Source organism: Urocitellus parryii, chromosome 4 (assembly GCF_045843805.1).
Source record: "Urocitellus parryii isolate mUroPar1 chromosome 4, mUroPar1.hap1, whole genome shotgun sequence".
Taxonomy (NCBI): Eukaryota; Metazoa; Chordata; class Mammalia; order Rodentia; family Sciuridae; genus Urocitellus; species Urocitellus parryii.
The window spans coordinates 34,857,234-34,881,565 of record NC_135534.1 but is presented as its reverse complement, the minus strand read 5'-3'; the positions used below and the strand labels follow the sequence as shown (position 1 = coordinate 34,881,565).

General features: G+C 41.9%; 1 protein-coding gene across 8 annotated transcripts in view; it reads right to left on the bottom strand.

The window, feature by feature from the left end:
• Nucleotides 1–24,332, bottom strand: part of Mpped2 (metallophosphoesterase domain containing 2) — a 171,555-nt gene that overhangs the window by 7,322 nt on the left and 139,901 nt on the right. The gene's annotated exons all lie outside the window — the stretch shown is intronic.

Below are 24,332 nucleotides of genomic sequence, written 5' to 3'. Positions count from 1 at the left end.
CTTCCCCCAAATCTCAGTGCTTCCTAAGATACCCGGCCCTGATCCAAAGCATTTTCCAGCTTTCCTGTAGTGCCTCAGAGCTAAGAAATTCCGTCAGTACTCCTTGACCCTCCCCATCACTAAAGAAGTACTTCACCAGAAAGATTCTTACTAAAGTCTTCCGAGAAAAAGGACAAGGGATTTGAGGCACATTCTGTGTCCACTGAGATGTCAAGAATACTCAGGACTGAAACTACTGAAAAAAAATATGGGGACATTCCAAAGTAAAAAAAAAAAAAAAAAAAGGTTACAGTGAACAAAAGACAAATAAGGAACTGGGGAACAAACCTGACCAAATTACACTGTTATACTGTGTGCACGTACAAATATGTCACGACAAATTCCACCATTATGTATAATTCTAGGGCATAAGAAAAAAAGTGAGTGAGGAATTTTCTTCCTGCCACCAAAGGGAAGATTTGGGTACATCACTGGTCACTCTGGAATCCACTCCCCTGACAGTGATTGTGAGCTCTATACTGGAACTTCTGTTCCAGGAATGAGTTTTTCAACAGGGAATAGGATGAGAGTCTCTGTCCATCTGATGAATGTTCTAATTAGGACCAAGAATGTCTCATTTATAAATGTGCCATTTATAATTATGGGAGAATGATCATTTTTTTTTCTCCTCTATGAAGACTATAACATTAGTATAACACACTTCCTAGTTATGTCCTATTCCCAAATGTCTACATATAACCAGTACTTTTTTTGACACAAGTTTCTTGTTTTGTAGGGGAATTCCCATTTGCTAGGGCATGCATTTAAAAGACACTTTTCTGGCTAAGCCAAACTTCCTCTTTTGGCTTAACCTGCCCTTCCATGCCTACTGAAAGAGGTGACCTAAAGGGCTAAGGGAAATATTAAAGATCTTCCCTGTCCATGTGCTTGCTGTGACCTTTGTGTGTCCTTGATGGGACATCTGAAGCATGCTGACTTCTGCTGGGTTTGGCTCACTCAGGAGAACTCAGACTCACTGGCTTATCTCAAGGCCATCAGTCCCTCCCCAGGGGATCTGGCCTGTCCTAGGGGATGAAGTGTCCTTGAGGGGACCACAGGTCCTGCAGGTTGTTAGAAGGGAACTTTCTTTGTTCTCACTTTATTAAAGGAGCTCCATCGGGAATAAGAGTTTGGAGTCTCACCAAGGAGAGGACACTCTGCCTGGGACTCCCCAGTGGGGACCCTGCAAAGCTGCCTTGGGAGTCCCCAGCTACATGACTTCAGGTGCTAGTGTTTCCCTGATCTGGTGATGTGTTTTCTTTTCTTTCTCTCTTACCTATCACTTTTGCTTTTGTTCTTGCTTCCATATTATCACTCAAATAAATGCCAGCTTGTATAAAGAGAGTGCTATTGTCTATCAGATCTGACTTGCCAAATTCAGCAGCTACACACATACCTAACGCTTCAGTGTTACACAACCCTAACGTGGCTCTTCTCAGCTAATTGAACAGGTGGTGCCCTCTCATGTAAAGACAATCACTGGCCAGATTAATGGAATTCTCTCAAGAATCTGGATTCAGAAACAGTGGCCGAGAATTCATTTGGTGATGGACATATGTAGTTGAGGCCAGAGACAGAAGGTCAGCTACAGGAAGTTATGTCAAAATCTACATTCCAGGTGAGAACCTCCATTCCTGCAGAGATGGTGGAGAAAGTTCCAGAAAGAGGAGACTGTGTGGCCCCAGGTAGTGAGAGAAATCAAGGAAGTATCTGACTTATTTCCTAACTACTTTCGAAACCCCTGTGCCATGCTCAGGGAGTTTACTTGTAATAACAAATGCTAATCATGATGGTGACAGCTGTCCTTTATTGTGTCAAGGCACTATTCTAAGTATTTCATTTGTATTAACACATTTAAACCTTGCAACAAACTCCAGCTGGGTACCTTTATAATACCCATATTATAGATGAGAAAACGGATGCACAGAGAGGTCAAGTAAATACAACCAATAACTTGGTTCCGAATCCCATACTCTGACCCATTACACGCCTCTTCTTAGATACTACCTGAATTAACTTACTACTTGTCCTGGATGAGCCTCTTCTAACTCAAGTTCGAAAGTCTTGTGGCTTGGAGCCAAGTAATATGCCAACTTCATGGTTCTGAAGTCCAGCAATAACATGGTGGAGTAGACACCTGCTGTTTCTATAGACTGAGATCTTTTCTCCTTCTTTTGGTGACAACATCTGAATTTCCTTTGGGAGCCACCTCCTCCCTAACTCAGTACATGAGCTTCTGGCAAGGCTGACTCCATTCCTGCCCTTGGAGATGAAGCAAGTATTGTATCTGTCTAAACATAATTTGTTTAGGGATGTACATGTGACTAAGCTGGGCCAAAGAGAGTCATCCTCAGCATTTTATTGGTGCTGGCTAAGAAAAAAAAAAATCCTGGTTTCTTCTCTGGCATTTTCAGTCTCAAGAACTATGTAAGCCTGGAACTGCCCGGGAGCTGTCTTAGCCTTTGCTTGAGAATCAAACCCAAGAAAGAGAGGACTCGGATGACCTGGCTGGACATATGGATCTAGCTATGTCGGATGATGCCAGTGGAACTTTCCCAAGTACCCGAGACAATAAAATCCTTTCCTTTTTATTAGCTTGTGTTAGGTCTTATTTCCTGCAACTGAAGAGTCTTACTACATATACTTATTGTATGGGGTATAAAAGTGGCCTAGGTACTTGTGGTAGGCCATAGTTTCTCTTACCCTAACAAAGAGGTCCATTTGTGACCCCTGGAGTATTCAGTTGGGCCCGGTGAAACCCACAAAGGTGCCTAATAGTGGAACAGGGAGGGCAGAAGAGATCAGAGTGAAGCAATGTGACAAGATTCAACCCACTTTCACTACTGGTGAGGATGGTGGGAGACGACCAGTAGCCACGGAAAGTGGGGGGCCTCTAGCTGCTGAAAAAGCTAAGGATAAAAAACTCTCTCTCTCTCACAGAGAGCCTCCAGAAAGGAACACGACCCTGTCAACGCCTGGATTTTTGTCCAGTCAGAACAGCACCAGATTGCTGACCGTCACTTTTTCTAAGGTAAATATGTGTTCTGTGAAGCTACTGCGTTTGAGTTGATTTGTTACGGTGGAAACAGAAACGAATACAGTCAGTGCCTACCACGTTTCTGAGGCTGTACTGTACAGGGGCTGTGAGTGGCACTGGCCGCCCCCCCTTGGCACATGCTCAATCCACGCAGTCCATCCACAGCCGCCTGCCGTGTGCCACTACCTGCACTGCTCCTGGAATCCTTAGAAAGCAATGCTCCTTTTGGAATCCCGGCCTGCTGGGGCAGCCCCAGCCTCGCAGGCCTGGGGAGAATGCCAGGAGACCCTTTCAGAACTGCATTCATCATCGTGCTGTGCTCGCTCCAGTCTTCCAGCACTTCCTGCCTTCAGCTTCTCAAACATTTTCATTAGAGTCTAAAATACAGCTTTCTCAGTTTGGATGCCCATCCTCCAATTTACAGTGACTCCCTTCCAAGATTTGTCTTAAAAGTAAAAGCAAAACAAAACAGAATAACAACTTCAGAACCTAATGAAAATCCAGTAAGCATTTTGGCAGGGGAAAGACAGAGAGAAAAACAAGCAAAAACATCTGCTTTTCTAAATTTTGAAAAACAAGCTTCTGGGACTATGGTTCTTATTTGGATGGCAAATAAAGACGTGTTTGAAAGCACACCCAAGTTGTCGCTGCAAAGAGGGGCTCTGATGTTATTTTATTTGAGGGGGGTTGAACCCAGGTGTGCTATACCACAGAGCTACATCCCTAGCCCTTTTTATTTTTTATTTTCAGACAGGGTCTTGCTAAGTTGCTGAGAGCCTCGCTGAGTTGTTCAGGCTAGCCCCAAACTTGTGATCCTCCCTCCTCATCCTCCTAAGTTGCTGGGATTTTAGGAGTGCACCACTGTGCCCAATGTAGGGCTTTGATTTTGCTGAAGACAGGCAGCTCTGGGGTCCCAGGACAGGAGGTCCTTCCAGAGTCACAGCAAAAGACAAACTTTTTTTTTCCCCCCCAGTTTTCCCTTGTAGGATTTTCTCTCAGAAGTCCATAGTCATATTCTCCCAGAAGATGTTCAGTTTTATAAGTTCTCAGTAAAAGATTAAGACAAACTTGTGGTTTATAGATAACCCAAATTTCACTTTGTTAATGTTAACCCTTGTGGCAACATCCAGACGTTTCTAAGTTCAGGATCACATTTTAAAATGTTTGGTTTTTATTTCAACTCAAACTTGTATATGTGTGAGAGTGAGAGTAGTTAAGTTATAAGAAAAGGAACATGTACCAAGTCCCTGATATGCTTTACACAGAGATTTTACATAGACTATTGAATTCAGTTCCTCATCACAACCCTTAAGCCATGTTTTATCACTCTATGTTTAGATAAAAACCTAAAATCAGTGATACCATGTAACTTGTCCAGTGAGGAAGATCTGAACCCAGACCGGCTGTTTACAAAGCCTATTCTTGTCTTGCACAAAGCCAACAAGAATCTTTTAACCCAATGTCAGTTTGGCTCTTAATATATAAAGTAAAAACATGGCTGTTCTATAGTCTCCTAGGCTGATTACTATTCACAAGGTGCCATGGGATTGTACAACCAAAGTAGCCTTAAATAAAAACAGTGTGCCAGGCCTGTCTGGGGTGTGGGGGCTTGATATTTATATAGAGGTAAGTCTTTTCATAGAGAGTGGCACTGGGAAAAGCAGCCCAGTGATGGGTTCCAGAGTGATCCCACATTGATTTAATAAATGGGGCATACAGAAGTGGAAAGACCTTTATTCTCCTTCTGGCCTCATTTCATGAACCCACTTGCACCTTAGATGAGAGAAAGACTTTCTTTGGGCTAGTTTCCTCATCGGAGAAATGAACAAATTGGTGGCCTCAATTATGGGATTTCAAGATTGCCTTTAGGTTGTGCAAATCTTATGAGAAGCCCAATATGCAAATCAGGGAAAAGGAGAGGCCCTGGTGCCAGGGATGGGAGGAAGGAACTCAGAGCCTGCTCATTCAACCCCACCCTTGCACCCTCCCCCTCCGGGGCCCAACATATGCGTCTTGACCAGAGAAGCTGGCCAAACCTGGAACTTGATGATCTTTCTATGATCTCAAAATTCTAACATTTTATCCTTCTGTGCAGATGATCGGGGTTGTGAGCAAGGACTGTGGATTGCTCTCAGTGAATTACCCAAATTGCCTGAGAGGGACCGAGTCCAGTGAGGGAGAAATATCTGAACAGAGCAGAGACTGAATGTGTCGGCGTCAATGAATAATGCTTTATCCAGTTCAGTTTCAACCTGAAACATGAAACCCCAGCAGAGAGCCCATCAGGGGTTCACTGGAAAATATGTGCACAGCCAACCTCCAGAGCCCCACAATGGGTTTTGTTCTGTAGCAATGGGGGGTGAGGGGGAAAAGGAGGGGAGAGGAATCCAAGGGAACAATGTCTATTGCCTGGGCCAAGCACTTAATAATTAGCTGTGACTAACAAACACCACATGGGAACCAACTTGTAAGAAAATGTCCCACAAAAGCACCTTATTGCCAGTGGGCCAATCTGAGCCTGCAGCCCAGCCCCTCCTATGGAGGAGGGATGAAAAAACCCTAGAAAGAAGGGGAGCAGCTCCATCTGCCCGAAGTCACTGGACTCAGCCACTCAGAGAGATGCAAGCTGGGGATGCTTTCAAGGTACCCGCCCCCTGGCTCTTGAAATCACAGGCACTTGGCCTCTGGAATTCCAAGGGCTGGGGCTAAGGGAGTTCACACAGGCAGAACTTGTTCTAAATAATGCCAATACAAAACAGGTTTTCTATATGGAAGCAAGTTGAAATGAAATCTCTGCAAAGGTCATCTGTGTTTGCAGTACACAGTACATAATGCAGGCAGAGGAGAGCTGTCAGGCCATAAATCCAGGGAGGCTTGGACAGGCGAACGGTTGTTTACTCCTCCACAAACTTCAGAGGGGACTGGCCATGGCCTGGGAAAGCAGATTAGGAAGCAAGACACTGGTGCTTGCTGTGCTCAGGTGTGCTACTCAGGGTTCCCAAGCGTGGTGCTGGTCAGTGTGCACAAATTTTTGATGGTGAGACAGGTCCTGCCTGGGCTGTCTGTACCACAAAGATTTGACTTCTCGGTAATATAGTCTCCTGGGTGCCTCTTGCAGGGATTAAGGCTTGGAAGCCCTGGGGCAGCTCCACTGGGGTTCTGCACAGTAGCTATGAAGGGTCAAGTCAAGGGCTCCCATAACATCCAGACTTCGGACCTAACAGGCTAGCTGTGCCACTTAGAGCAATGAGAATCTGGAGGCTCTATAAAAGTTACCCATTCTTACTTTAGAGACCAAGGTTAAGAGCTTGGATTATGGAGCCAAACAGACTCATGTTCAAGTTCCAGACCTGCTGATTACGGACTTCTCTGAACTTCAGTTTCCTTGTCTTAAGAAAAAAAGAAAAGGACAGGAAAAAAGAAGAAATAAAAAGAAACCACTAATGATCAGAATTTTTCCTATGTCTAAAGAAATTAACTTATACAGAACTTTTGGCAGAGTACTGACTAGGAGTGTTAATGTACAACTTTTTAATTTGTATATGATATAGGTTAGCAAGGTACATGTGCATGCATACACACACACACACACACACACACACACACACATGCACGCACACACACACAGTTGTTCATGTTTTTAATTCTTGAATTTTCCATGCAGGAACTCATCAAGCCATAGACCCTCCAGCTGCAGGATTTTTTTAAAAAATTGCCAATGAACAGGCAGGTATTACTGGATGGCTGGACTGAGCCTGATTTCTTCTGGCTGATGACTTATTAAAAGGCACTTCCTCAGTTCACTTTTGAGTGGAAGTTTTCCAGAGAGGCACTGGCTCATTCAGCCTCTCATCCGCTCAGTGGCGCATAGACAATCCCGCGGAACACCAGAGCACAGGGCAAAGCGGTTAGTCAAGGCTGCTTAGCCGGCTGGTACAGGTGGTTAGATTCTGACAAGATCTTAAATTGGGGAAGTTCAAGAAGAGGTTATTTTTGGGTCCCCGGAATATTTATAATAGGGGGCTCAGAGAGGTTCACTGGAGAAATTGACAAGCTACTAATTAATGCTCTCACTGCTGCCTGGCACCTCCATTAAGCCAAACTCAGAAACCGGGAGCCAATTTTCACATACACTTTCTCTCCTACATCCTGGCCCTTCAAGAATGGCAACCTTCTTCACGCCTGGCACTCCCAGCCACCACCGGCCCCTCTCCGACTGCACATCACACCGGGTCCAGGAGAACTAATTTAACCACCGCTGGTTAAAATCGTCCCGCACTTCACAGAGCCTTTCACATGCCATGAAGCTGTCATGATAATTCTTGATCTCTAGCTCACCTGACAGCTCAGCCCTCCCTTGACTGCAAAGCTTCCCCGTCAGTTAGAAACAGCGGTTTCCTTGGCACCAGATGTGTCATCCTGAATATCCAGATGAAAGGCAGACGCCTGCCCCTCCCTCCTTCCTTCCCTCCCTCCCTCCCTCCCTTGTTTTCCCTTCTTAGCTCTGGATTTGAAGAAGCCAGCCTTCTCCCTCCACCTGTACCCAAGTCTCTCCCCTTGGCAGCCTGCAAGTTACTCCTCCATGCAATTAAAAGGATGTCTTGCATGAGCCCAAAGAGCAACTTCACACCCCGCACATCAAGGAGACACATGCACCAATTGACATCACCGGGAGAGGGAGGGAAAATGTAACTCCAGGGCAGGATTTCCACCCCACTCAGCTGCCTGGGAAGCCTGTCTCACCACAGCAGCACTCAGCTGCCCCCAAAAGCAGTGCTGCCTCCCTCTCACCAGCTGTCTTGTCTCATCTCACCACTAGGACTTGGGAGCCTGGTCTTCTGCTATGAGGTCCTTGGGATGCAATGAGATGCGGTTTTGATAAAGGGCAGGCCTGGGTGGCTAATGTGGTCTGTGTGCTGTGGACAGGAAAGGAAAAGATGGCACCTGAGATGATTCCCATGAGCCTCGTGAGCTACACACAGGGTTTCCCAAACCAAGGGAACACACTGCAGTGTTTACGAACAGGCCAACTTTGTCCCCCCTCTTGTAACTAATAAGGAATAAGTGTGAGAATTAAGTCTCTGTTGCCCGTTTTCCTTGCTCTACTGCACAGGAGGTGGTATGATCAGAGCTTGCTTGAGGAACCAAGAAAGAACAAGGGCATCATGACCTGTTTTCAAACATGGCGTTGCTCTGAATTGTTAGAAAAAAAATGTCATAGTATCTGCCCAGCCCTCTCAGGCATACTGGCCTTTGATCTTGTAAACAAATTCATAGAAGAAAGAGGAATCTTTTCAATCTATTTCCTTCCCTATGACTGGGTGAAAGACTGTGCCCATCCATCACTCTGAGAGCCTAACAGGGCCAAGGAAGGATCGTGGCAGGACTTGTACTAAAGTCTAGACAACCTCAGTTAGAACAAGGGTGGGCCCTGTTCAGACAAGGAAGTGGGAAGAAGGCCCTGGACTGAGCAGCCCCAATGGGACTTGTGTTGAGATCTGACCCCAGATAGGGAAGATTCTTCAAACAGGGACCTGACAACATCCATCCTCCAGATTTGAAAGAGAAGGGGAGGGTGACTAGATGAAGAGAAATAAAGAAAACAGTCATTCCATCCTCCAGATTTGAAAGAGAAGGGGAGGGTGACTAGATGAAGAGAAATAAAGAAAACAGTCACTGTGGTGAAATATCCATAATATAAAAATTATCATTTTAAGTGTATAATTCAGTTGCATTAAGTATATTCACCATGGTGTGCAACCATCACCACTATCCATCTCCACATTACTTCAGCACCCCAAATAGAAATTCAGCACCCATTAAACCACAACGCCCCATTCGGATTTCCCCAGGCCCTGGTAACCATTATGTTACTCTCTGTCTCTATGACTTTGACTATTCTTGGTACCTCACAGAAGTGGGGTCAGATAATAGTCTTTTGGTGTCCAGCTTACTTCACTTAGCATATTTTCAAGGCCATACTATATCATGTATCAGCAATTCACTCCTTTTTGTGGCTGAATAATATTCTGTTGTTTGGTGTGCAGCATTCATTTTTTTTTTTTTTTCATCTAAGGTTTTGAATGCTCAGTAGCGTCAGGTGCTAAACTTGGCCACAGGGAGACCCACGGTAATAATCTCCAGTCCCTTTCTCTGTGAAGTGCCACACTTGCTGGGTTGAAAGCCCAGTGAGGATAGGTTCAGTGAAGAACTTCCGGGGCATCTACTTATTCAACAGACTTCAGGTGGATCTCTGTTCAGAGCCAGGTTCTGGAAAGACAGGCACTAGAAATACCAATTTCAATCCAGTTTTTACAACCAACCTACAGCTCGCTGTAATGCTGCCCTGGTCAGAAGTCTTTAAACTATGGCCTTCATTTCTAAGCAACCTAATTTGAGAGGGAGATCAGAATGATCTGAGAAATAATCTAGCAGTTCCAAGTCAACTGGCCCCTACCCAAGAGGTGAGTTGGAGCAGGACTGTGGTGGGGAGGTCTCTGTTCCTTTCCTCCTGTGTGCTCCCTAATAAGGTTCTGCAATCAAAATCAGGGCCACAATGCACAAGAACCACACCCTGCTAGAGAAGGAGGCTGTGAGGACAGCACAGGTCACATGCCTGGCTGGCTGTAAAGCACAGGACCAACAGGACAAGAGAGGCGGCAGGAAGACACTCAAGTACTTGGGAACTGGGCAGAGAACATCTGTGCCTCCCCTTCGTCCTTTCTTACCCGGGGACATGTCTCTGGAACCAAGCAGATAGAGAATGCTTGTCTAACTTGGATTTCCCAAAAGAGTAATAAGAAAAAGAGGAAAGGTGGGTTTTCAGGATTAGCTGAATTTTGTCTTCTTACATGGAAAAATCTCAAGATCTGATTTTAAGGGATAGAGACAAACTATCCCTCCACATAGAGGGTAGTGCATTTTACTATGTTTGGTTTAGTTTAGAATGTGTTTGTGTGTGCATAATATATTAATGCCACTAATGCTGGTTTCTTTTGCATACTATGGACTATTTGGGGGTATCACAGGGACATGGCTGGAGAGAATTTTGCTGGTAAGAAATAATGTCTCTCAAAAAGTAGACCCAAATAGAATAAATGATAAGTAGACAATAAAATCATAAAATATAAAAAGGTAGAGTGGAAGTTCAGTGACCTCAGTCTGGTTCATCACTATGTTCCCAGCCCCCAGCATGAACAGATGCATAAGTATTTATCAATTGAACGGAGATAAGAACAAGTGTTCATGAAGAGCTACAAACTGCATAAGGAAATGTATACACCTTGATGTTCAGTAGAAAAGCCAAGTATTTTCTTCACTAGTATTATCTTCAGTGCCAATTCAAGTATGAAAAAAGATGCTTAGAAAATAAAAAGAAACAAACCAATATGCTAAGTAGTTATCTTGGGGAGAAGAGTTATGGATTTTTTCCCCTCCCCCTTTCTATTATTTCTTACTTTCTAAAGTAATGACCATATATCATTTAGAGAAAAAAAACAGTGTAAAAATCATCATATTATTAAATGTAAGTGAACTGTGGATGGAATAATTTGGAGAACTGAATATCTACATAGACTCTATTATTGGCAGTTACTCCAGGGGTTGGAAAAATTGGTGGATTTGGGAGACTTTTGCTCAGAACACCAACATAGGGTCTGCCTTCTTTTTGTCTACTCACTATTTTCATTGGTGGGATCAGAAAGGCATCTTTGACAGCAGAAGTCATTTATTCATTCAAGTACTTCAATACATATTTACTAAGCACCTATTTAGTGACAGGAACCACTTTGTTGGGTGAACATCTTACATCCAACTGAGAAATTTCAGTGTAAATATCTGTACACATACTACAAATTGTTCTCAAATTTATTAGTTCACAAAAACTCTGAGAGGGTATTAATTAATACCTTGCTCACTTGAGAGCTTATTTGGGCAAGGTATTAATTATCTTAGAGAAAATAAGGTACAGAAATAGGAATTATAGTGACTTGTCTAAGATCACCTATTCTAATGTAGCATGAGCAGAACTCTGTAGCACAAAGTATGGTTAACCTCATAAGCAGTGTTCTGAGTTAGATATGGGTTCAAATTAGTGCTTTCTACTCAGAAAAACGGCATTGGGCAAGTTCATCCATGTGATCTCAGTTTTCAAATCTATAAAATATGGAGATAATAATAATAGTGACCATACAGGTTTGTCATGAGCACTAACTGTGATAATATATGCAGTGCATTTAGCAGACAGTCTGGCCTATATCAGGAATCAAATGGTAGCTCTTGTCATCATCTTGATGAATGCTAACATCATTTTAAGGATTAACGCCACCAACCCCTTAGTTTTTGATTGGTAATTTATCTTCTTCATATAACCACAAAGTTTGCCTTCTCTCTACTTCTCAAGATTGAGGAGATACAACACAAAGCAAGGGATGATGGCCTTAGACATGGGTGGAGCAGCTTTGGGTAATGACAAGTGACTTGGGAATTAGAAGACAGGGGTTCCACTGATGGCTATCCCTACTCACCTGCTGTGTAACCTTGAGCAAGGGTCCTCCCTGAATTCCCGTGTCAGGAGTTGTAAAACGGGGTTAACGATTCCTATGAAACCTGCAAGTCTGTCAAACAGGTTCCAGGGGAAAGGAAAGCTCCTTCTGATGAAGCGTATTCTAATTCCCAGGTCGCTGCATGTCTGCCTGGCCTGTTTGTGCTATTTGAAAGCTCAGAGGAATTGGAGTAAGTGACAAGTGGGTCAGATGTAAGTTAAAGTGTTGGCCTCCATTTATGTACCATTTTGGCTCTAAACGACTAGTTTCGGTCCAGACTGATTTAGTAAATTGAGAAAACTGTGACTGCACACTGGCAGCACACCCAATCAGAGGAACGAGTGAACAGCCTAAGCTGCCCCTTCAATTCAGAGGTTAAGGCAAGCACACAGGCCCGGTGTCTCCCTCACGGAGTGCCAGCCAGCCATATATTATTAATTGGGCTCAGCAAACATTATGAGCACCTTCTACTGCAAAACTCTGGCAAGGCGCTCTGGGGAGATCTAAATACGATGCGAGGCGATGGCCCACCCTTCACCAACCTGCCATCTGGTTGGGATAACAAGATAGTCACAAGCAAAACTGTTCTCCCCTATCTCTGCCCATTAAAATTTTACTGTGCCCTCAAGGCCTAACTCGTAATTACAGTTTCCCCTAGAAGCTTCCCCCAGCCCCCTCAGCCTTTTGTTTAATCGTCATTTGTGGAGTTTATCATATTTTGAATTATCACTGGTATGTGTGTGTGTGTGTGTGTGTGTGTGTGTGTGTGTGTGTGTGTGAAAGAGAGAGAGAGAATTTTCTCTTTTATTCTAACAAGCATTTGAGTCAAAGTCTTACTATGGTCATGTCTATCTTCCCCAATGGCCCGAGATCTGATGTTAAAAAAATATTCCTACCTTAGGCACATGTACGATTGCATGAATGGTGTGACTCTACTATTCTGCTCCATTTGTGTACAATGAACTGAAGAGCTTTCTGCTGTCATGCATAACTGATTAGAACTAATAAAAAGAGAAAATATTCCCAATAATGAAAAACTAGGTCAGTTTAGAATAAGTGTGCAAGGAAGTGATCCAGATAATATATGTGACTGGAGACTAGTTTAGGGCAAAACAGGTTAATGTTGGTCTTTTAAAAAGCAAAAGATGTTTATAAATACCAGGCTTTATATAGATATTATATATGTATATAAATATCACAGGACAGTCCTGTCCAATATGATAGCCACTCTGTGATGACTGAGCACCAGAGATGGGGCTAGTTTTGACACATATGTACTATTAAGTGTGAAAGACACACCACTTTATAAAAAAAAAAAAGTGAAAATGCCCTAATAATTTTATATTGAATACATGGATAAATGTTCAAATGATAATATTTTAGATAACTGTGTCAAATGAACTATATTATTAAAATGAATTTGACTCTTTTATTTTACTTCTTAATACAGCTGACAAGAAATTTTAAATTACATACGTGATTCATGTTATGTCTGTATTGAACAATGCTGTCACAGACCATATAAATGCTTACAAAACTATGATTTAGTAATCCCTGCTTACACATTATATACTAACAAAATAATCCAAAAGCAAACAGAAATTCTATGCAGATTTGTCTACTGCAAGTGCTATTTATAAGAGCAAAACAATGGAAACAATTGCATCCTGCGTTCTGCTTTAAAAAGGAATGGTTAAGAAAATCATTTGGGTGTGGTGGCACACTCCTGTAATCTCAGCTGCTTGGAAGGCTGAAGCAGGAAGATGGCAAATTTGAGATCCTGTCTCAAAATAATAAATAAAATAAAAAGGGCTGGGTAGGTAGTTTGGAGGTGAAAAGAACACTCTGGGTTCTCACCCCAGAACAGTGGGGAAAAAAACAGAATACCCATAAAATGTATACTATGCAAATATCACTTGTGAAGACTAGGTAGCAACACAGAAAATTCTTTAAAAAAATATTTAAAACCAGGCACGGTGACGCATGCCCATAATCCCAGCTTCTTGGGAGGCTGAGGAGGAGGATCATGAGTTTAAAGCCAGCCTCAGGAACTTAGCGAGGCACTAAGCAACTCAGTGAGATTTGTCTCTAAATAAAATACAAAGTAGGGCTGGGGATGTGGCTCAGGGGTTGAGTGCCCCCGAGTTCAATTCCTGGTAACTTCCTCAAATTTTTTTTTTAATTTTTTTTTTCTTTGCAGTTATACAGGAAAGCATACATGGAGTATAATTTCCCATTCTTGTGGTTGTAATGATGTGACGTTACACTGGTCATGTATTCATATATGAACACAGAAAAGTTTTATGTCCAATTCATTTTAAGGTCTTTCCCATTCCCATTCCTCCTTTCCCCCCTACTCTGTCCTGTCTAATCCAGTGAATCTCCCCTCCTCCCACTCACCCAGTGCAGAAAATTCTTAAGACAAAGTAGTGCTTGAAAAAAATCCACCCACAACATACACTGGACAAGGTGTGTGAGTCTACATGCATTTGCATGTAGGCCTGTTCCTCATCTGTCATGCTTACTGAATCATTCCTACACACCAGGCTCTGTCCTAAGGGAAGATTAGAATATGAAGCGAAAGAGGATAGAGGCACAGCCCAGTAGAGGGACAAAAGTGAGTAAAATGGTAATGTACATAAGGTGAGATGGCCACCAGAAGGAGGTCATACTCAGCTGTCCCAGGCTAAGAAGTGCCTGGGGAAAGTGAAGGGAAATAAAAGCTATTCTTTTAGTTGCAGTGTGGTGGTGGTGGTGGGGGGGGGGTGGCAGCGGTGATACCAGTTTTTTTCTTGGATCCCCAGCTTTCTTGGATTTTTACCATAAAAGGGCCGACTGAACTTGAACATGTGACTTCACGTTAAGCCTCTGGCACCAAGCAGGTGTTTGTGGTTGGCTCATGTCCGCTCCATGAGACAGGGAGCCCCTGAAGGGAGGCACTGGAGTCGGGCCTCGGTCTGAGTGAGCTACTGCACTTCTGTAAGTGTGAACTTTGGCAAGTTCCTGCACTTCCAGAATCTCAGTTTCCCCATCTCTACGGGAAAAAATTATAATATCCACTTCATTAATACCTTGTCTAGAAAATTAAATAAAATAACCCACCAAAAGCTCCTGGCAGAGTGCATAATAAGCACTCCATAGAGTGGCTTTATTATTGTTATTATTAATGTATAGTTTAGGAAATAGCATGATACATTCTTGATCACCATGACCAAGCAGAGGGCCAGACCCACATGCTCCCTACACCCCTGCCTAGTTGCACTGGGCTACTTAACTTCAGTTTCTAGAATGTTTTATAACCATTGAATTTACTCCACCAAGGTTTTCTTTCCATTTTTTAATACTTTGAGAGATGATGAAAATATAAATGTTCTATATGATGTGATATTGGAATAACTTACCAATTATTTGCTGTTTTTGACTTAGCAGCATAACTTTATAAAGTCAAACTGCACCCTCATTTCAAACTTGACTTTTTTTTTTTTAGGTGGTAATCATTTGGTTCCAATCTACTCAGAATATTAAGCATGATTTATCATTATCTGGGTAACCTCTCATCATGGCAAAAACGGGACCAAGTCAATTGCTTCCTTGTTTCTTCAAAAGATGCTGATGAATTTAAGAAAAACAGAAAGCAGGAACATTTCATTTTTCTGACACTCAGTTCTGCTCTCTCTAGGTAAGTTTGCATGAAAACAAACTCTTTGTTTTGTAAATAGGACATTGTTTAAGGTTTTCTAGAGGTGTCTGATGAAAACAAAGAGGGCTATAGTTTACTTCTTCATAGCTTTCAAAACAAAAACAAAACAAAAACAGCAGAATTTAACTAAATGGGCTATCTTGTATTTTTTTTAAAGATATCCTTATGTGAGTCAGTTCTGATTTCTTGAAATGAAATTCCCCAGAAATTAGTTTTCTATGTTTACAGAAGTAATGATATCACAATGTTTTTTTTCCCTTTTTATCTTTTTCAAAAAATGTGCCCCAGAATGAATACTACATAGTGATGTAGTATTTTGCCATATAAAATATTTTTATACTTTTACCCTATAAAATATTCAAACAATTTCTTCTTGGAAACTATTTACTCTCAGGAGTATAATAATCATCAGATGCATAAGTTCTTGGCTATTTACTCACAAAATTGAAGATGAACCCACTGGTCCCCAATTTGTGAACTATACACTGAACTATATCTAGATTGCCTGGTTGGAACTTAAGTATTGTCTATAGAAATAATGCCAGGTTCCCATTCTAGCTCCCAGGAGTGGGTAATTCATATGACAACTAATATACAATGACAAGGATCATGTTGGAACAGTGTGAACATGGATAAGACGCCTCTGATTTTCAGCTCTAGTTACCAGGGACATATGTCTCCTTGCCTTGGTAGGATGAGGTTCCCCAACCTCCAATTTTGTGGTAGCCCTAGGGGCTGGGCACGGACAATGACTTAGAGACAGCTGAAGAGAGGCTTCCTGGTGTCACTTTCTAGGGTAGTGTTTTCCACATTATGCCTGATAGATCTGATCTGCTAGGATTGTTCTGGATAAAATCAGGTTCTGTGGTTAAATAAGTCTAGAGTTGAATAAGTGCATTTCTCCTCCAGCTTGGAGGGATTAAGTGAACTTTACCATAGTAAAGTCTGGGAGAAGCCCTGTGGGAAAGAAACCTGTTTAACTTGATGTAACTGAACATGTTTCAAACATATTAGGCCACTATAAACCTTGTCCCACCTTTTAAAACAACATCGATGAATAATAGTGAACCTTTATATACAGCTTGGGATGTGGCAGGTACTGTGGTAAGCACTTTCTGCATATGAACTCATTTAATATGCATGGCGTCTCTCCCAGGTAGATGCTATGACTAATCTTAGTTTATAGATGAGAAAACTAGGGCAATGAGAGGTTAAAGATTTTTCAAGGTCATAGAGAGGTCCCTGCTTATTCCCAATACCAAAATAAACCCTGGAAAACCAACCTCTTTGAACACCACTTTAGGACACAGTGTCCAATGGGCAGATCCAGGCCTATTCCAGATGGCCCCTGTCACCATTCCTTCTCCTATGCTGGCCTCACTCTCATGTCCCCAGCCCATGAGTCTTTTGAGACTGAATTTAGATATTTTTCAGAGGGACAAAAGTGTTTATGTTTTGCAATGAAAAATGACAAAGTCTAAGGATGGGTCCTTTTTCACAGAAGAAAGATTCATCCACACTGTTTTCAGAGAAAATCCAGGTTTCCTGGATGCTGTTGTATTAGTTTTCTATTGCTGCTTTAACACATTTACACAAGCTAGTGACTTCACACAAATTTAGTATTTTACAGTTCTTGAAAGTCCCAGGTCCAAAATCAGTCACAGGAATTCTCTCTTCCTTAACAGCACCTTTGTAATCACCATCTCAGCTAACACTGCCCTGAACTGCAGAGTCAGACAAAATTGGAGGACTGGACTGTACTCTTCAAACCATGGTGTGCTTACCCTCCAAGGGTATGGTTCTCTGCTGGGAACGCCTGAATCTGTACATCATCCTGATTCGTCATCCTGAAGAAAACTTTTCTTAAAGATAGTGAAAATTTTTAAATTTTAAATCACTATTTTTGTATGGATATAAGCTCATTTATTTCTGATTCTGTTTTAAAACAATATTTAAAAAATCTTCCTGGTTGCCAGAGTGTATGGAGATAACACAATCACTTCTAATAGTAACAGATATTTAAAAAAAAATACTTATCAAAAAGTATCCATCACACAGGAGGTTCTCAATGAGCTTTATTTTCCTGTTACGCATCGTGATTATACAATCATCTGCTAAAAAGCATCACAACAACTCTAGGGGATAGGAACTGCTATTTTCTCAGTTTTACAGACAATCGGATGAGACAAGGTCTACCGCGTTTAAATCACATGGTTGGGTCAAGCATATGACAGTCAAAGCTAGTTTCCAAACTCAGATCTGTTTGTCTCCAGAGCCTCTGGTTTCAGTGTTTCTATTTCTCCTTCAAATTTGCTATCCAGGTTCCTCTGGGGCTAGCAGAGCATGTCAGAATCTTGAGTTAAATCAGAGCGAGCATAGTTTCTGAGTGAGCTCCTTAGGGGCTTTGGAGTTATTAATTCTGCAGAGAACAAAGTCCTGCTTACTTCCTTGTTGGTGCTGGTGTGTGGAACAAGGGGATGAAATTTGGGTTCTATGGAAAATGGGTTATTACTGCCTGGTGTCTTCTGCTCTTCCTTGTCACCTTTATTCTAGGGTGACTCATCATCTCTTTTGTGTGAAATGGCCACAGCCTCTATGTAGTCAAATACTTTCTTCTTGAAGCCCTTTAATGAACAAAATTCAAAAACTAGTATTGTCTGACTTTTTCAACACACAGAAATTTCTCCAAGTCAGATTTTTGCTGACTCTCCCTGAAACTGAAAACTTTGAACCAGTGGGAGGGACACTTAATCACAGCAGCTATACATTTGGAAGACTATCTAATGTGGTCTTCCTCAAATCTAGGCTGATTCTGAGGATTTTGGTTAACCACATCACACTGAGAAAGAGAAAACCCTCACAAAGGTAAAAAATAGGAAGCTGTGTAGTTTATATACAGTGACAGACACTTGGCCAACAAAATCTGATCACCCATCAATCACATCTCTTCCCTAGCCTGTAGTCCCTTTGGGGTTTGTGAGCTGGCACTATCTGGGGATTAGATTTTCTTTCTTTTTTTCTTTTTCTTTTTTAATTTCTTTTGGTAGTTGTAGATGGATATAATACCTTTATTTTATTTATTTATCTATATGTGGTGCTGAGGATCAAAACCAGGGCCTCACACGTGCTAGGCAAGCGCTCTACCACTGAGTTACCACCTCAGCCTCGAGATTGGATTTTCTAGCTCTGCTTCTACCAACTCCCAGCCAATGTTAATATGTGTGGGATGAACTAGTAAGTAACAGAACTAGGATCTGGTCTCAGATCAGCCTGTCCATGAACCTCATGTATTTTTATCCTTAACAAGGGGTAGGGGTATAGGAGGACAAGAAAGCATGCTCTGGAACCAAGAGAACTGGGTTTAACCTTTAGTCCTATCTAGGAGGTAAGTTAACTAAACTCCTTGTGCAGCTGTCCCTTCATCTGCCTATCAGAGTGGAGAACACAGAGGTTTATCATATATATTTGTTTAATTAACAATAACATACTCTGCCAACCTGAGTTAACAGAGCTCAGTATACAAAATGTTTAATCTCACTTTCTAACCCGTAAGATCCAGGAGGGGAGGCATTTTTGTCGTTGCTGTATCTACAACAGTGCCTGCCATATATTAGGTATTTGATAAATATTTATAGAACATTAAGAACAAATTCTGGAGAAGTAGCATCACATGGTAAGGTGGTTTTCAAACTTTAGGCTCATCAGAATCACCTAAAGGCCTACTCCAAGGCTCACAGGTAGAGGTTTGGGGCCTGAGAATTTGCATTTCTAAGCCAGTCCAAGATGATTCTGATGCTGTGGGTTTTGAGAAGCATTGTTGTTTTGGTTATGAGCTGGCATCTGAGGCAGGCTTCCCTAATTCAAATCCTGGCTGTTAGCATACTTTATCTGTGAATATCAGCTTCCATATATATATATATATATATATATATATATATATATATATATATGAGAGAGAGAGAGAGAGAACACCAATATCTACTTTACAAATTTTGTGATGTAAGACACTTTGAACAGCCAGATACATCACTGGCCTTGCTGGTATTATTATTGTGGGATTTTTCTCTTCTGCTTTGTTTTTTCAGCTTTTATTTATGTTAGTTCTTCAAGCAACAAAACAAGTGTGTGTAATTAAAAAATCCTGGACCTCGTCCTAATAGTTACTGGGACACTGAAGGGGCTCACATTTTTTCCCATTAAGGCCTATTTGGATTTGGGACTTAGCTGAGTGACAGAAGGAGACCTCTCATTTAATAAGTCTTTTAAGGTGAGCACCTATATTTTCCAAATCAGGCAACATCTAGGTTCCAACGATAAATAAAGGCATCACCTCCTGCCTACAGAGCAGAGCTGAGATGGTCATTCTCTGGTTGGTCAAGGCCCTGATGGATGTCACCTCTCTGAAATTGCTTGGGCTGGCCATGGGTGGTGCAGAGAGCTTCCTTTATTTAAGCTGAAGGAAATTAGCAGTGAAACAAATTAAAACAACAATCAGATTTAAGTGGCCTCTACCAGGAAATTAACTTTAATGGATATTGTCATCACCAGGCCTACCCCGGAGTTGCTGGGCTCACAGCGTTGGGAATGCAATAAAAAAAAAAAAAAAAAACTAGGGCCTAAACACTAAGTTACCCACCCACAACTCAGAATGGATTTTCCTTTTACTACCTTATGTTTGCTTTAATATGTCCCTTCCCCTGACCATTCAGGCTTTCCTATGATTCGTTTAAACTGATTACACAATTTTGCAAGTATATAAACCTACCTTGCTGGAGAATCTCAGAGACTGGGAGAAGGTTCAGACGCTTGAGACCTAAAAGCTTCTCTTTTTCCCATCAAATTCCAATTCTAGGATGGCAAGAAAGCTTGGAAGAGCTACTCTCTGTTTCTAAGCAAGCCCTTTCCTTGAAGAACAGCACAGGCATGGCAATGTAAACGGGGCTCTGCTGGGTCAACCCTTACTTGCCTACTAGCCTGGGTCCAGTTTCTAGATTTCTTCCACCCAGTTGACTTGCCTGCTGCCTCCCCTCTTCTTTTTAAACACCTGTCAATGCTGCTTTGAAATTGAGGCCAGGGATTCAGCTGTCATCTTGCTAACTCAGGAAGCTCAAGAGCAGTTCAAGGGAGGCAGCCAGAGGGAATCTGACCTCACTGGAGAATCCCTGACTTGTTAACACAACGACCCTCCAAGGCTAAGAAGTAGGACTCTTGGGGGAAATGAAGTTCATGGGGCCTGGTCGGCCTCATCCAGTCCAACTGATGGCAGCACTGGATGGGTAAGGGCACAGACTCTGGAACCAGACAGTTGGGTCTTTATTCTACCTTCCACTAGCTGCATGAACTGTGGCAAACCTCCTTGTGCCTCTGTCTCCTAATCTGTATGGAGGGGGTAATAGAGTTCTTCTACTTCAATGGATTGTCCTGAAGTTAAGTTCAAATATTCAAAACATTTAGAACACATGTTTGACACATAGTACGTGCTAGGTGTTTGTTACATGAATAAATTGTAGTGAGACCTACTATGTGTTGGAGATGATCAAGAAATGGCTCGATTTTCAAGAAGTTCATGGTCCAGTTAAAGGGGACAGACTTGAGAAGTAATAGGACAAGTGTATCATATTATATGTTTTCACATTTGTCCTCTATTTTAATCCCTTTTAAGCATCCTAAAAAGACAGATAAGTATAGTCCCAAGTTACCCATGAAAAATATGGCTGAGAGAGTGAAAGTCACTGACTTAAGGGTCAAAGCCAAGTGGCTGAGCTGGAATTTGATTGCAGAGTGCCTGACTTCAAAGTTCAAATTCTTTCCCTTGACAAGGCATAGGAGTGAGATGCTTAGGGAAACCACAGGCCATGTGCCTGCACATCCCAGTACACACAGGTGAGGCCAGAGGGCAGGAGATCTGTTTTGTTGTTTTGCTGTCAAACCCACAGATAATTGCATGGCCTTAGAGAAATTACCAATTCCCCTGTGCCTCAGTTTATTTAGATGAAAGATGGTACTAATTGGTGTCCCACCTGCATGACTCCCAGAATTATTTTGAGATCAACCAAGATAACCAGGACTGCACTGAAAAGCATTTAAAGTACTGGAGAAAACAGGATGCTCCAACTGTCAGCCTCTGAGTGCAGCATTCCTGAGTGAGTGACCTGCCTCCTATCCCTTCCTGAGCTGCATCCCGCCATCCTATCTCCTTAACTGGGCTGTATGTACCAGAGGACAGATACCATCTCCTCCTCCATATCCCTGTAGCATTTTGCCTGATGTTAGATGCAGAGAAGGAACAATGCTAAATGTTGTTAAAAAGAACAAGAGTCTGGACAGGGGTAAGTACAGATGTATAAAAAGACAAAATATGCCTAAGGTACTCATTGAAGGATATGGAATTCGGTGAAGCAAGACAGAAGAACTAAAACCAATGAACAGGGAAAGGAAGAGTGTCAAGATCTAAAGTGTCCTGCGTTCAGTTAAACTCAGGTTAGGCCCTTGTACTTCCAGATTTAGAGGAGAACAAAACCTCCAAGCCTCTGAAGATTTGCCAATCACTAATTATATGGCAATTATTCTATTTTGGGCTTTTGCTAATGAGATCTGGGAAGTGTTTTAATTACCCAAAATTATGAAAATAATTTCAAACTTGACTCTAGGGCTAGTATTACTCCACTTAGGAAGAAAAACATAAGTAAATGTACACGGGGTTATTTTTTATTAAGAAATCGTCTGCGTTTGCTGGAACTCGGCTGAGGCGTTTCCTATTAAACTCAAGTCTACAGCATCCTGGCACTTGAATGTTTGAAGTTTCAGGCACATTTGCAGTGTCACTACTATGTTCAATAGACTGCAGATAGATTGGGGTAATTTTCAGAATAAAAGTGATTTCTTTGGATTATGATGCATTAAAAATCCAACCATTGCTATGGTGTAGAAGTGTGGCAGAGCTGGCTAGAAGAGAGGTGTGTGTTTATATATTACACACTTTTCCTTATGGATTGCGTCCAATAACCCAAGTGAAAGGGAAAGTCCTTAGATGACACTACAACCTAGTTGAGTATACTGCTGTAATTTATAATCTGTTTTTTTTTAATTTTTTTTGGAGTTGTAGATGGACAGAAAGCTTTTTTATTTTACTTGTTTATTTTTATGTGGTGCTGAGGATTGAACCCAGTGCCTCACACATGCTAGGCAAGCACTCTGTCGCTGAGATACAGCCCCAGTCCTATAATCTGTTTTTGTGATATCACAAGAGACTGTAGTTTAGCATGGTAAGAGCATAGTTCTTGGTTTTACTTATTAATTATATTGCCTTAAGCAAGTTGCTCAACATCTCTGTGCCCTTGATTTCCTCGGGTAAAAATCAAAACACTAACTGTATTACTCTTACAGGGTTAGATGTCACATACATATAAAGCCTTTGACATACCTTAGATCAGAAATTGGCAAACTATAGCCCATGGTCAAATCTGGAGTCCTGATTTTGTAAATAAAGTTTTATTAGGACACAGCTATGCCTATATGTGTATGTATTGTCTATGGCTGCTGCTTCCACATTGCAACAACAGAAGGGATCATCCCTAGCAGAGATCCTATGGCCTGCAAAGCCTAAGCTACGTACTGTTTGGTCCTTCACAGAAAAACTTTGCTGACTCCTGTTCTAGACTCTAAGCACTGATAGTTATCAGGGCAGTCATAGACAAGTACCACATTAGCATTAGCCATTTTACAAATGAGAGAAGACAAGCTTAGAGGGGTTAACTCCTTACACAAGGGAGCAAAGCTGGTGTGCTAGGCCAGGGATCGGCCCTAACCATCTGATTTCAGGTCCACCATTATTTCCATTATAGTCCACTGACATATCACTTCGTTCTGTAAGCAGGGCTGAGTTGGCACCATCAGCAAATCAGCAGCTGAGGCCTCATTTCTGATTTCTATATGAGGTAGCTCTGCTTGTAATTCCTTTCACCACAATGATGCATGTAGAGGCGCAGAAATCCCACCACTACCAAGTTTCCCAAAGTGCATTCTGTAGAATGGTAATATATCTTGCGTAAAGACAGGGTGCCGTAGTCAAACATATTTGTGAATAGCTGAGTCAAAGAGGTTTCTTGACTGTAGGACTTCTCAGAGCCTTTAGTGCATAACCGTGTTTGTGAATCTCATTACCATGTTTGTGAATCTCCAAGAGGACAGAACAAGCAGCACTTCCTAAACCAATCTCTCTACAAGTTATCCAGCAGGACTGGTGGTCTTCCGAAGACTCCTTGGAAAACACTATTTTCTGGCCTCAAGAATGGGATTTTCTCATTTCTAGGAAGGGACTATACCTTCCCATACCCAGATGACATATTTTTTAATTAATTAAAAGAAATTAAAACTAAGGAAATGCCCTTTTAATTACAGCTGAAACATTTACTGACCAAATAGTTCCCAGGAGTTATTACCAGCAACACATGCTTTCCAATGCTGCAGAGAAAAGATTTAAGTAGCAGTTTATTCTCCTTCTAATCTTCCCAGACTTTCATAATTCTGGGCTGACCATGAGACAATTAAGATCATCTGTTCCATGTGGAAAATCAGAAATGGAACAAGTGAGAGATCGTATTTTTATACAACATTTGCCACAATCTCCTTCCATGAAACCAATTGCTCTTAGAAACATCTGTAATGTATAAAAAAAACTTACAATTGACTACAATCTTGTGGTCACAGCTTAATCATGCCTCCAAAAGATGCCCTCCTATTCCAGGAGCCTGGCAACAGATCTGTGATTCTGTGGTCCAGGCTCCTATTTCTCTCCCACTGTGTCCTTTAATTCAATCCCAATTATAAAAGTGGGAAACATCTCTAAAGCTTTGGTCCTCAAATGGTTTTCCAGCACCGTGGCCTTCATCCTCTTGTTTTCTTTCTTTTTCACTTAGGTTTCCCCATTCCTGAGACCCAACAAGAACAAGTGCTGAGGCCCAGCAGTCCTCAGAGCCCCGGCCCTGGGCCACCTTAGGCTGCTTTCCTGTTC